Source organism: Corapipo altera, unplaced genomic scaffold (genome assembly GCF_003945725.1).
Source record: "Corapipo altera isolate COAL_440 unplaced genomic scaffold, ASM394572v1 45, whole genome shotgun sequence".
NCBI classification, from domain to species: Eukaryota; Metazoa; Chordata; class Aves; order Passeriformes; family Pipridae; genus Corapipo; species Corapipo altera.
Window position 1 is genome coordinate 17958871 of NW_020884877.1, and position 15012 is coordinate 17973882.

At 39.5% G+C, this 15012-nt stretch overlaps 1 protein-coding gene across 2 annotated transcripts in view; it reads left to right on the forward strand.

The window, feature by feature from the left end:
• RBMS1 (RNA binding motif single stranded interacting protein 1) overlaps window positions 1–15012 on the forward strand; it is a 145479-nt gene that overhangs the window by 36677 nt on the left and 93790 nt on the right. The window lies entirely within an intron of this gene.

Below are 15012 nucleotides of genomic sequence, written 5' to 3' on the forward strand. Positions count from 1 at the left end.
GTTATGGCACTTAGGGAAGCAGAGTATGTCTTAGGGCTTTGGTTGCTTTATGGTCGGAACACCATATTTGTGTTGGCTTACTTATGAAATGTAGCTTGTATGCTCATCTGCTGGATGATAGAACCCTCTTGGGAACAAAAGTCTTTTTTTTCTTAGCATGATTCCTCTTTGTTTTATCCAAATTCATGTAACTAAAATTAAAATTTGGACCACCTCGACCAGTTTTTTTTTTCGTTTTGCTGCTGACAAAAGAACTGAGCATTTTTTCCATTCCTAGTCCAAATTGTTAAGATCCCCCGAGGACCTTTGTTTACAGTGTCTTCTCATTCTTTTTTTCCTTGACATTCTCCCCTCCCTCCAGCAGTGAGATACTAATTAAAGAGAGGACACAGTGACCCTGGGTTGTTTAGAAGTCACAGGGGAGTGGTGGTGGCACAATGACAAAACCATCCCTGCAGGAAGTAATCAGGCTGGAGACCCAGCACAATACTTACTTCCATCACCTGAAAAACCCTTTCAATTTGGAGATCCAGCCCAGAAGCAGATTCATTTTCCCTTTAATAAAGTATCTTCATTACAAACAAAGCCTCCACATCTCTGTGTGTCAGTCTGTTTAACAGGGTTATTATACAAGTACTGGGTTTTCTTAAATGATTACTGAAAAATATTTCTCTTAACAGTTTGTAAAGTGAAAGCAATATTCATAATAGCGTGTTAGCAAACATTATCGCATTTATCTTTAATTTCAAGGAAAAAGTAGTTGGTTATCATTATATAATGCAGCAGGATTATGGTCTTATCTAGCATATAGGAATTCTGAAATTTTATGATAGCTATTATTACTTAATTACTAGCTCATTGAGATCTGTGGTGCTTTGCAAGCACCTAGCAACAGAGAACTCCAGGATTCATTCCAAATTAGATTTTGTAAACTGGACCAAAAAGTCACTTTGGGTTTACACCTGTGAAAATAACATTTCTGTTTGTCCAGAACTCTCCACTGCAGGGCATTTCCAGCATAAGGTGAAGGCTGGGTCCTGCAGTGTGCACTGGGGTACTGCCTGCTCCTGTGCAGCATTCTGCTGGCAAAGCCAGGGAGACTCTGTTAGTGTGTTAGTGTAGCCAGTGAGATAAATCAGCAGGCTCTAGCCCTAGCACTCAATCTTCAGCGTTATCTATACAGTTTTATCTTGTTCCATAGAAGAATCCAGCCGATTTCAGTAGCTCTCCACTTGGGCTGGCCTGCGTAAATCAGGTTGCAGCGCTGAAGCTAGCAGCATGAGACCTATCATTCCTTTTAAATATGGGGGGGGGGGTCGGAAATCCCACTGTCTGGGAGCTGGATCAGACTGCAGACAACATGCACTTTAAAATGCATAATGAAGGAATTTTTTGATTTTTATCTTTATAGATTTTTTTTTTAGCAGTAAAGAATAAAATTACCTAGGAGAAACATTTAGAAGAGTACTATTTGAGGTAGAGAAGAGAACACCATTGTGTCTTATTCCACAGCTTGAATGAGTCAGTGTCTTAAAAGTAATCTCTTAACTAAGGTTTTGTCTGTTCGGTTTTTTTAACTAAAAATTCTTGGAGGCATGGTGATACTGGAAAAATTGTAAGTTTTAGTGTGCCCATTTCACTGAGTATCCATCTCTGCAACAAGATTTACACTTTAACAATTAAACATTGTCTCTTCAGCCCAATTTAAAGTTGGAAGTGTAACTCCAGTATGGTAAACATGGATCCATTGGATCAGTCGGTTCCTTTTGCTTTCAGGTTAAGGGCTGTAAAACATGTAAAACAAAAAAAAAGTCAGCATATGTGTACTTTCAATTATTTTGTAAAATCTTTGACTATACCAGTCAAAATTATCTTGATCAAATGTAAGGATTTATGTAAGATTATTTATATTCTAGATAGCAGGCACCAGAATTTTGATTGCATTTGCACTGTTTGGATTTTTTTCATTCTTACTTTTTAATGACCTACCGATCCCTCAAAAACTAGTGTGCTGTCTGTTTATACTGGCTAGTGGCCTTGCATCTTCAGGAAGGCACTATGCCCCATCACACTAAACTGTTCTGGAAAACAGATTATATCCTTCCCTGCAGTGACTCTGTGACCCTTCACACCTACCCAGAGTATGAACTGTCTCTGTAACTAGAGACTCACAAAGTTACTACTGTCTGGGCAACAGAAGAGAGCTAATAGTATCGAATACTATCAAAACCTAATACCGTGGCCAGATCTGTGCCCTGTGGGGCTGTTTGGCTGTACATACGTGGTCCAGGGGTGAGGTACAAGCACCCAGGAGCTGCATTGCTGCTGCTGAGGCAGAGTGCACAGTGCAGGACTTATGACTGTAGACGCAGAGCAGTACCTGGAGCCCACCTGGAACTCCTTGCAGCTTCCTGCATCAGTGCCCTTTTCTTTCTGCTTGTGATACAGGCAGTCCATCACAGCTCTGGAGCTGGTCAGGATTTCTGGCGTTACTAAAGGAACAGACTTACTGTCACTGATGCAGCAAACACTGCCCGAGGTAGAGCAGTGGTGGACTGGCATCCTCCCAGGTGTTGGCTTTTTGGGTGTTTGGACCATTTTTGGGAGGCAAAGATAGGCGTGAATGCAGTGACTGTCCAAAGGAAAGAGCCTGCTTAAAATGAGAACACTGACCTTTTGAGTACCACTAGGGACTGTGAGGTTGGAATAGAAAGTAGCTGAAAAGGGACTAAAAAATGCCTCCATCTGGGTAATCTTCAAGTTCGGAGCAGTACAGATGTTTGAGGCTATGATAAGGCATACCTGCTGCTGGACTAAAATTGTCACTTTCAAAAACTTGGAAAAAAGATGACATACAGTTTTGTTTGTAAATAATTTTTACCAAGGAGAGTCCACTAGTGCCAAGTTTTCACTGCATTGCATCGTGCAGCTCGTGCAGCTTTGAATAAGCACAGAGTTTCCTTGACCTTGATTTAGTATCTCAGGGAATCACAACATCATTGATTCCAAGAAAAAAGTGTCAGCCAGTGTTCTTATTGCACTACCCACTTGACTGGATTGTTATTGTTCAGATTCCTTTCTGGTTTTGTAATGGCTGCATTTCACATTAAAGTTCAATGGTTTAATTAAGGAAATGACTGAATAGGAAGTTACTGTAACCATGATTTCAGCTATTGAAGAAAGATTTGCCCTACACGTGAGGAAATTTGTGAACCTAAGGTTTTTGTTAAATGTGCAACATCTCCACTTTGTTTTTTAAACCACTGATATCCAGATGAATAAATCACATCATTTTCCATCTCTTTGTGGAGCTGTATCAGTTTGTTTCCAAGCACATAGTATATTGCAGTGTCTTTCCCTAAATTATGGTTTTAAACAGAGATTACTTCTTTTGCAAGTTTAATTGAGATCTGAAGACAAAATTAAGGACAGTCTGTGTTTGCAAATGTCTCTTGAAATTAAAACATTTTATGTACTGCTATGTAAAACCCTGAGTAGCTGCTTGCTTTCAGTTTTGGGGCTGGTCAGGGCTCTGCAGTCAGACTGCATCTTGATATTGCTGTTCCCTTGGCAATTGGGTGGGATTTAGAAGTTCTGCCTCCGTTCCCAGGTCTAGCCAAGCCTGTTATGTATTACAGCTGCTCTCTACATCAGAACACCAGGAAAAAAAAAATATATGTATATCTATAGATTTAAACTGTATCAGTTTTCTTTTCCACTTCACCGCACACCCACATAAACAGTTGATTCAGGCCAGCTAGGGAGTGTGGTAATGTCTGCTTTGAAGGGTGGAATAAGTGTCTGGCATGGATGTGGAGAGGGAACGCTATGGCAGAGAGAGACATCTCTTAAATCAGATCTGATACCAAAGAAGTAGCAAAGTCTCTGCACAGAAAAGGAGCTCATGTCTACTCGAGTAGTCCCAAGTCCCCACTCTGCCAAATGGTGTGTTTATTAGTTTGATCAGCTACCGAATAATTACAGTGGTACAGTAAATAGCATGAAGTACTATCTGTCATCTGAAGCCTGGAGTTTCTCAGCTTGAAAAGGCAGGGCTTCCCCCCACCCCTCCCAGTATGTTTACTTTATAGTTTACAATTCATGAAAGGAGCAAGGAGCAGTCTAGTAGTCCAGCACAAACTAAGATCCGTAGGTAGGTATCATAAAATAATTTCCATAGTAGGATGAACTGCCTGCAGGCAATCGACAGTCAGTCAAGAATTAGCTGGTGGATAATGAGAGGCACATTGCTTGGCTGTTTTAGCATTTTAACAGAGGAGTTCTAGCACAGTTTTGATTCAACTGTTAGATTTTATCAGCCAAACACAACAGAAAATCAGTAATTAGACAATTTTAAGCATTTAAACCAACTGTAGGTGAGGAATCTAAAATATAGAGTATAAGGGAATGTACTATTTTAAATGGAAATGCTATGGTAATACATTCTAGAATTAACCTTTTAGTTAATTTAAAACTACCTTTGTTTTGTTAAAAAATTAAAGGTTGCCTACATTGGTGACATTTCAAAGACTGATTTTTTTAGGGGAAATAAACAGATTTTTTCTGTATTCTAAATTGACATTAGTAAAAATTACAGCAAGGAAACTCAGCATGAGTTACTTGTTTTGTGTGATTCTGCTTAAGTTGACTTGTGACCAGATATTACATATTTTTATACGAAATATGTATTTTATTATTTAATTTTTTATTGAAGATGCAAATTGGACTTTATTTTGCAGTTTAAGTCATTTATATCTCAAAGACTTGACTTCTCCTATTTTTCTCTTCCCTTCTGTGAGAATGAAGAAAGAACAATTTGGTGAAATGTGCTGGTGAAGCCAATGTATAGCCCACTGAATATAGTCACCAAGGGATTAATGCAACTCTCTCTCTTTTTTTTCAGTCTGGCCTAGTTCCTGCAAAATCATGTGCCTACATGATTTACTCCTGTGAACCATCATATTGTATGTCGTCACTAGGAAGCAGAGGTTTATTCTTTCTCAAGTTACTGAATACTGAATTAGATTTAAGAAAGCCAAAGACCTAGTAGTGTCAAAAGAAGTTAGTAGTTAGCTCCTTGCTGGTGTCAGGAGCAGTTGAAATTAGTGTTGAAACATAAGGGTTTTTCTTTACTCATACCTCTTGTCAGTACACTTGTAGTTGACTTAAGAACACTCCTTTTTCTCCGGGTAATGTCACTTGACTGCATACATGTAAGTGCAGAAGTTAATGATATGCTTACACAGTCTGAGGCACTGTTGGGAACAACCCCTCTGTGGAATGAAGTAGCAACTTTAGTGGAAATATAATGAACAAGGGGATTAAAGTGGAAGCATTTAGGCATAGATTTTTAACTTTCTTTTCATGACTTTTAAATGATGTCTGTAATTCTGATAAAAATTCTTGAGTTGTGAAACAGTGGGCTCTACTCAGAAAACAATCTGAAATTTCTTGGATGCAAAATGTATTTTTTCGCTTAGTGCAGAATGTGATTTATGTAACATCTCAGCTGACGTGATCTGACATGTTTTTATGAATTCCTTTGCAAGGCAAAAGTGCCTCTAGTTGCATTTTATAGTAATGAGACTGTCTGCTGTAAAGTAACTGATTACAATGATGGTATAAGAAGTAAGCATGTTTGCCTTTCCAAGCCATTACCCTTTCCTTGCTTCTGGAGTAGCTAACCCTGTGTTCTGCAGCAATGGTATCCATAGGTGTCCAAAAGCATTCTATTTGTCCAAACACAATTTTGTGTACTTCACCAAATATAGTTGGATGGTATTTTGGACTGGAGTTCAGCTAATTTGGTTAAATCCTGGATCTGACAGGTAAATTTGAAAAATACAAAATACAAACAAATATTCACGTGAAAACTTTTCCGTGATCTTTCAAATTATGAAGGGTATATTGTGTCTTAGGGTCAAAATATGAAAATGCCCAGTTGTCTCCATTATGTACTTCTGGATTACATTAGGGGGCAACTGGACCAGGTCTTGAAGTGGACAGTTGTTTACTTGGTAGTTTTGATGGATGAGTAGCAAAAACCTGAGATGCGTGCATGGGCACATGTTCACATAAATTCGTGTTAAAATACTATTGCAAAAATCATCCAAATTTGCTTCCTACTAGAAGAAGATCATCTATTTCCTCTTAGTAGGTAGTCATAGAAAGTTCCCGTAGTCATTTCCTGAAATAATTTTTGTCTCATTCAGCAAACACAGATGGGAGTTTTGCTCTTCTCAGAAATGTGTAGCAAGTTGTACTTACAAGCACGGAAACATTGTGAAGATCTGGTCCCTGGGGAGCTTAGTGCAAAATTCTTTTTGAAGATCCCAGAATGGAGAAAAATCCTCTCTATGCAGAGCATCTGACAGAAGCTGCAATAGTGGAAGATAGGGGAAGGAGTTGCCAAGGCACTGAAGAACTTCAAAGAACACTGGAACGAGGGGCGAAAGTTCAGCCTAATTCTTGTGTTATCTGAACTCACTCACCCAACTCTGTTGCAGTGCATCTGCATAAAATGGCTGGGGTCTGGCTTTAACAGTAGCCTCACTTTCCTGGAATATGACTGGAAATGCATTGTTAAAAAATTGGTTGCCAGTGAAAATGTTTTGAGTAAAATTCGTCAAGGGAGCCCCTAGACTGAGAGAAGCCACCCAGCCTCCTCCCATGGGAGACACACACCTTCCCCACCTTGCCTTCTCCCAGCTGTGTGCTCCTGTCACTTAACTTGTGATGATCTTGTTAGACATCTTGGTGACCAAGCTCAACTCGTTACAGTGTCAGAAAGAAAAGCTGCTGGGTTATTGATTTGAATCAGCAAGCAAAAGAAACATAGGACTAAGCTTGAAATCATGAAGTTCAGAGCAGGAAGGGGGAAAGGAGCAGAAGCTTTCCTCTTTTTCAGCATCCCTCAGCATTAATTGTTTTGAGGAATAAACTCAGTGATCACAAAAGCACAGTGTAAGTGCTTTCATTCTGGGTAAAATCTGGGGTCTGCTGGTAAAGCTCCTATTGATCAACCTGGGGTTTAATTCCAGGTTTTGTCTTTGATTTGTGTGCGTTGATATTGGTGAACAAACTGGTTGTGCAGTATCTGATAGATACTTTGAATCTGACTCAAGAGAATGTGTTGAAAACAACTCTAAGAATCTATTTACTTAAATAAATGTAAAACTTAATTATGATGCAATGAAATATTTTCCCACCATGATTTGTGCTGCTGCCAGCCCATGACACTTAGTATGGAACATTAGTAAATCACTCTGTGAGTTACTCCCTGAAATAAATTGTCCTAGCCATCTTGATTAATTTGCTGATTACTGAACATAAATATTCAGATCATATCTGAATTTGAAATTGCAGGAACTGAAATATTGGCAGTGAAAACACAGACTTGGGGTAACAATGCAGTTGGTTGCTAGTTGAGCTCAGAGTGGAAGTGGCAAAAAAACCCTGTTTGCAGCTGATGGATATACAGTGTGTCAGAAGTGGCTTTGGTGTTCAGCTCCTGCTTTTTACCTATCTGTGGTGCATCAGCCACATACTGTACCTTCAGGTGTAGGATCCTATAGCCCTTCAGGGGAGGGCTGCATCAACAGGAGCTACACCCTTCTCTTACCTCAGAGAGTGGGCTCTGCCAGTTACTGAGGCATGACCTTCCACTGCTGATGCTGAGTGCTTTCTGGTGGAGGTCTTTACCATGACCACAGGCCAGATGACCTTTATGAGTGTTGAATTTATGTGGGAGCAAGAATTTTCTTATTCTGAAGATATATCTGTTGATCATTTCGTTCTATGTTATATTAATGTTGAGGAGATGCTGCAAATGTAGCAAGTACGCAATTTCAAAACTCAGAGGGGCAGATTGTGTATTTCTAGGGGGAAAATACAGTTTACAGCTTCTTTGGCAGGCATTCATGATGAAAATGCAGTTTACAGGCATCCATGATGCCTGTCAGAGATGTAAGCTGTACCAGGTACTTCAGGAACAATTATATCAAAGTTTATGTGGATACTTTTATTTTAAAGATATTGAAAATGAGATAAGATTCAGATTCATTATTGAATGTTTGCTTAACTTCTGACACATGATCTTGTTTCTTCACTTTGTACTCTAAATTAGGTCATTAAAATCAGATTGTGTGTTATAAACAAGCATCTTTCTGTTTATATGTGATTATAAAACAAACTTGGAGGGTAAAGACTGTAATTTTGAAAGAGATAAAATTTATATGCCCTTTTGAAATCTATATGGAAATTAGTTTCTCACACTCCAACTGAGATGATGTAAATGGACCCCAGAGAGCTGGTACGGTGTTGTCCGTGTACTCAGGGGAGTTGGAACAGTGTAAAGACATTTGGAGGTCAGAAATGAGGTTAATTGACAGGGAAGTGTGTGAGGACAAGAAAAATTTGCACAGTGCATGTCAGTGGGTAGAGCTGTCAGTTCTTCACTTGACTACTGGTATTTGCCAAACAAACATGACAAGACTTCGTTCCAGGGAAAGGGAAAAAAACCAAGAAGAGTCATCTCAGGACAACAACATTGTTTGGAAAGAGTGGTGTTTTGTGGATTTGTTCCAAGATACCCACATGTATACACCTACTGTACACAATTTCTAGTCTTGGCTTGTCGCTTCTGCCATTGTGACTGCTGTCTGCAGCAGAGGTTTGCAGAGCAGTACCTGCTTTGGCTTTTCCTCAAGTATTCTTCAGGCTTATAGTTTGAGTGTGCAACCCTGATTTAGCACTAGTGACAATAACTCCATCTTTTTTGGTGTAGCATATCTTAAGTGATTTTCTGTCTTCCTCTTTTTCCATCAAGAGACATTTTTGATTTAATGTATGTTGTGATTCCAGCCTGCTCCTCATGGCATTAGTACAAAATTTGTTTATAATGCAAATAGTGCATATTTCAGTCAAGGCTTCAAAGTATATGTTCCATTTTATAGACATGTAAAGACCAGATAAGAGTGTGGGGTTTTTTTCTGTAACAGCAGAGCACTGAAAAATCTGAAGCTTTCATGGGCTTGGATACCAAGAAAACAACATGCAAAAGAACAAGATTTGTGTCTGGCTGATTTTTGGTCGGACCTTCCACTCTAACTATTGTGCGGTGATTTATTTTTTCGTTATCGTTGACTGTTCTCAATCTGTAAACGAATTTTAATTGTAGGAGTCTTTTAATTTCTTTTTTTCTTATTTCTAAAATTCTTATAAAATAGTAACCATTCAAACCTGATCCACATGATGAATAATTTCATCAAAGAAAACCCAGCACATTAAAATTGAACATTTTTTGATTATTTCAATATTGTGGCTAGAAAGAACCTCTCTTCTGTTTAAAAATCAGCAGATATAACCCTACTTTAGAAACCCAGTAACTGAAGTTTTAGAAAAAATGTTTTTGTATTTCCAGATTTTGCTTTACCTGTTATTATTTGTATTAAAATGTAAATATGTAAAAAAATTAAAAATAAAATAGCTACATAGAATAATTGTTTCCTAGAAAATACCTTGCAAATATTTTTACTTTCTTCTTCTATTGTTCCGTAAATTTATTCTGCACAAAATGTAAAAATATACAGTCAAGAAAGCATGTTTAAAAGAGTGAGCTCTTCTTCGTAGTCTCACTTAAAAAATAAATATGGTTTAATATAATGTTGAACTACTTCCTACATAGTTAATAACAAAGCAGAAAAAGCAATATGCTTTGTCATTTTGGACAGACTTTAGTATTTTATTCTGCAGTAAATTTGGCAACTGTTTACACACTTTGACTGCTTTATAGTTTCAAAAAAGTGTCTGGCAACATTATCAAGCTAATGGCAGAATTGAGATCTTGAGGAGTCATTTCAGTCCATTCCACAAATGAGGATTGGATTTTGTCCTATGTTTTTATTACTGATTATGAGCAGCCTCCTTAAATTTCTGTTACATAGTAATCCTTTACAGTAAATATGTTTCATACTTGTGCTTCCCAGAATATACAAGGTATGTTTAGGAAGGGGATTTGTTACACAGTGAAAATGCTTCTATAAGAAAGTATCTTGTTGTGGCTTTCAAATAATAAATAATGCATTCCATAATATAAAATGCTGGCATGGCATTAACAAGAGATTGTGTTGCTCTCTATGTTCATATTCTTAACACTACTCATCAGTGAAGGAATGGCAATAATTACTTATAATTGTGCAATTTATATTAAGTGTCTTTCCAAGAACATTTAAGGAAGCATGGAAGGAATGAACTGCAAAGCTAAAATGAATGGGAGGAGTCAAAGCGTGTCATTGGAGGCGCAACCCCAGTGGCCGCAGCAGAGGCATTCTGTGAGCACTGCGGGGAGCAGAGAGCTGCTCTTTTTTTTCAGAGAGCTGTTGTATTTAAAGGAAAAAAAACTGCAGTAGAGGTGATGGGAAAATCAGAGACAGGTTGGAGGATTCCCAGAGAGAATGAGCTGATGAGTTCAAATAAAAAAAATACGTTACAGTGATTGTGCACAGGTATTTTATAATGAGTGATAACATGGTGGTTTTGTTTTTGGTTTTTTTTTCAATATTCTAATGTAGAGTATAAGTAATTTGATACTTCAGTACCAGTGTTTAAAATGGTACAGCTGGAAAAGATTATTTGTCTTCCCCTTTTGGTTGTGATCATCATGGAGAGTCATTTCTTATTGTTGAATATATTCATGCGATTATTTTGAAGACTGCATTCTTAAACAACAGCTTCTCATTGTGTATGCAATACCTCACTCTTAGCAGATCATATACTTCTGCAGAAATCATTGTTTCTTAGTACTTTTCTTTTTCTAATAAAAAAGAAAATTTACAGAAGATTTTATATAGAAAGTATTTGGCATGTTCACAGCATTACTATGTCCCATTTCTACCCACCTTTCCTCCTCATCCTGACTTAGCAAGATACAGATTTTTTTTCATTACCTGTGTACTGGGAATACTTAAATAATAATAAAACCAATAATTATGAGATTACTTATCTCTAAAGGAGCTTCCCATGTAATAAAGTTTACTCTTTTCCTTTGGCTGTTAGAAATGCTTTTCATACTTTCAGAATCAATGATTTTAAGCTTAAAATTAAAACTCTGCTTCTGTATGATACTCAGCTTCCCATACTCCTTTGTTAACACTTTACAGGAAAGGCTTAGTATTTCCCAAAGTTCAGCCCTGCACGCTGCTTCTTTGGCTTGCATAGGGTATTTAAAAGTATTTTTGAATAGCTGTGGCTCAGCTTCCTGCCTACTCTGGTTTCTATCTTTCTCCATGTGACTGGGTGTGATGAGAGGATGGATGCTCAAGGAAGTGAGCACTGTGGTGGCAGCCCCCGGGTTTTCTAGGTCTCCTCAAGGTGGGTAAATGAGGTGCCCACAGCCACTTTTCTACTAGTGGGTCTTCAGAAGGCCCTGAAGTGGACAGGAGAGCAGAGTTGTAAGGAAATTCAGAAGATTCAGTCTGGACTCACAGGGTTTTGAAATAAACTGTAAGTTTCCCTTTTAAAGCAGATCCAGTGCTGAGGGACCATCTGTCCCACAGAGGCACTGAATGCCCTAAGGGGAAATAGCTACTTTGTTTGAATTTTGAGATAAGTAAGAGAAGCCATGAATTTGATTTACAACAGAAATGGTAAAGTAGCAGCTTAAAATGTGTAGAATTGTTTTTAAAATAATGCTTCATTTTGCCTGTCTACTATTTGTTAAGATTGATAAACATTACTGGAAAGACTCTTGAGTACTTTCAGTTGTCTCCAGGTTTTCAGACAAATTCTTTCTTTCTGTATTTAGCTAATCTCTCTGCAAACCTAAATTTCTGAACTGTACATTAAAAAAAAATGAAAGAAACTAACTAAACAGAATATGTAATTGCAACATTGTAGTTCAAAAATGCACAGAGCTGCTCACAAGTTTTCCTTTTTTTTCTAAACAAGCAACTCCGGGTAATTTAAAGAAGCTCTGAATGATTTATAGAGGCACTCTTAGACCCCGTGGTCACCTTTTTCCCTTAGGATCAAAATGAATTGCTCATTTATAATTGCAAACAGCAAGATGCCTGGCTACCTGCAAGTCTGTTCACACCTGTTGTATACAGGTAATAACAAAGTCCTTGAAAATTGATTTAAATAGGTGTCTCAGTTTTGGGATTGCTAAGTGAGTAAGACTGAGACTGTTCTTTGCAAACAAGACATGCTTTTTGCATCCCAGAAAATATGTGGGGGAATTGTTATCAGTACTTGAACTGATACATCACTGCACAAGTACTGAAAAGTCCCAGCAATTATCTCAAGCTTTATCACCTTAATCTCAAATACAGGGTTGTACACAGAAATCATTTTGCCTATATTCTGGAATAAGAACAAAGCAGCTTTCTCATATGAGCATAGGTTCAGATCGGAAGGGACTCTCTAGTCCAACCTCCAGCCCAAAGCAGCATCAGCAAAAAGATCGAGTAGGGTTGCTTAGGGCTATCTGTGTGCGGCCTGGTCTTGAAAATGTTCGAGGATAGAGAGTGTACAGCCTCTCAGGCACATTGCTGTAAGGAGTCTGGCTCTATATTCTTGATAACTTCATCATAGCTATTGGAAGGCAGGTATTTCCCTGTTTGAGACAAAAATGGAGACAGATTACTCGAGCCTTTTAAGAAGAACAGAAAATGTTGATAGGCATATTAACACTTTGGAAAGGACATCAATTTTTCTTCACAGAAAATTCTGTAATGATTCTTTCTTTAACAAAAATAAATATTTAGATACCATTTGATTGTGATCTAGTAGATGTTTACATGATTATATTTGTTGATGTGTGTTTTCCTAATATGTTAGGAAAGAAAGTACTGGTAACCAAGAGAAATGTGCCACATACTGAATCTAAGAGAAGGAAATCCACGACCAATTCATGGGAAGCCGTGGGACGTGTGACAGCAGAGAGGGCAAGGCAGCAGCATTTCAGATACTGCTTTGGAATATTCTTGAGAGCCTTCCCTGGTATGACAGTGACTGAGAATAGGCCCAATTGAGTATATAGTGTTTACATCCCTCCAGCCTCTTCCCTGGGGGATGGGGCAGGAAGAGGAGAGGGAAGGAAGCAAGGGATGATGGATGGGTTTTGAAAAGCTTTTCCCCGTGAGGGGAAGGTGTGGTCACTGTACACATCTCCAGCTAACAAAGCCCTCCCGTAGCTGGAGCAGATGTAAGCTTTGTCTCCCCTTTGGAGTGACTGCAACACTGCCCAGAACAATATTGTTCTTATTTTTTGTTTAGGAATAGAGATTTTAGCAGGGGAAGTAGCCTGTCACTGTTACAGTTTGTACTGCTTTAAGACGGCGCTTCAGCACTGAGTCTGACTATGACATCTGCGACCAAGGGGCTGTAATAAGACCAGAGCACAGATTGCCTACTGTGTGTAGTACATCTTGGGAAGGCATGAGCATACAGCTACATTTCTGTCAAATTAAGCTACAGGTACCTGAACATATTAAGCAAATATAATCTGATATTGCTGCCAAAACAAGCACTCATATCCGTCCTCTCGCCCCTGCCTATTTTTGCTTACATGCTACCTCCTCCATTACACTGGCACAAGCAGCAGCACAGCCACATGCTGAACCAGAAAAGGAAATGATGTGGAAGAAAATTAACCTGATCAGAGAAAAAAAAAAAGGTTTCACCCAGAATTGGTTGCTGAACTGTTGCTTTTTGAGCAATGATGCCAACTGATGTTGTTGTAAAGCAGGCATGAAGCCTTAACCAGACCAGGGAGTGTGAATTTATCTTAGCATTAAGTCCGTGTGGTAGCTTTATGTCAGCAGTGGGAATGCAAATGTTCCATGACCCAGCATGAAGTTAGGGTAGTACAGACAGACGGTACCTGATCTGGCATAAAGTCTGCTGGTACAAACTTATTCCATCAAACATTTTCAAGTGCCAGTGATCCCCACGTCCCTTCAGTGCTTTTCATCCAGTACTAGCAACCCTTAAACTTGTATTATCAAATCAAGGCCAAACTGAATGAGATCCATTTTAGGACTTGAAAGTGGGGAAAAAAAGGAAAGTTAGGCAGAATGTAGTTCTGCCAAGTGGCGATGCTTTCTTACTGTAAACTGTACTCAAATGGGCTCTGATTTGTGGTGGCAATATATTAGGATACCAAAATACTTAGAGATTATTTCTAGGGAAGTGAATAACTGAAGATTGTGGCTTTTGTAAGTACTAGTGTTGTCAGATGTTGTTCAGCCTTTCAGTAATGAACTACCTGGCAATTTTCTGTTTCTTCGCAGCTGTTTCCCCTGGTCATGTTGCAGTGTGTGCAATCGGGGCCACAGTAGTATCAGAAAGAGGAAGAGAAACCAAAAGGTGCTTGATGATGCATGTCCGTAATAGAAGGTCTTCTGCAGTGTCAATGATCAGAGAGTCAGTGGCCTGACAGAGCTGTAGCTCTGGACTTTCTTAGAAATTAGATCACCAACATCACTAGGCAGTGTAAATGTAGTAATCTAAACAGTGCAGAGTACTAGTGAGTGAAGTTGGAAACTACTCCTCTCTGTGTCCCAATCTCGCTGCCTAAGAACTGTAACGTTTCCTAGGCCCAAATTTTGAGAAGAAACTAAGAATTTCCTCCTGCTTCCCAAATGCTGCCTTGAGGCACTGGAGAGGGCTGTGACCGGATGTTCCTTCCCCCTCCCCATCCCTAGTCAAGAAAAACTTGGGAGTTAAAGCCTGCAGTATTTATCGCCCTCGGAGCCGTCAGCCCCGCGGTTCGGGGGGTGCACAACACCCGGCTCTCCCCGCACCAGCCGGGGCTCTGCGGGGCGTCCCGCGGCACCTCGGGGGTCGGGACCCCGCCGGGCTCGCCCCGCGGCGGAATGCGCGGCACGCGGGCCCGCCGCCCCCCCGCGCTCCGCTCAGGCGCGACCATTGCGCGGCACGGGGGGGTTTGGGGAGGGGGGCGCGCCCTCCGCCTCGCTCCGCGCCTCCCCTGGCGCCGCGCCCCGCTCCGCG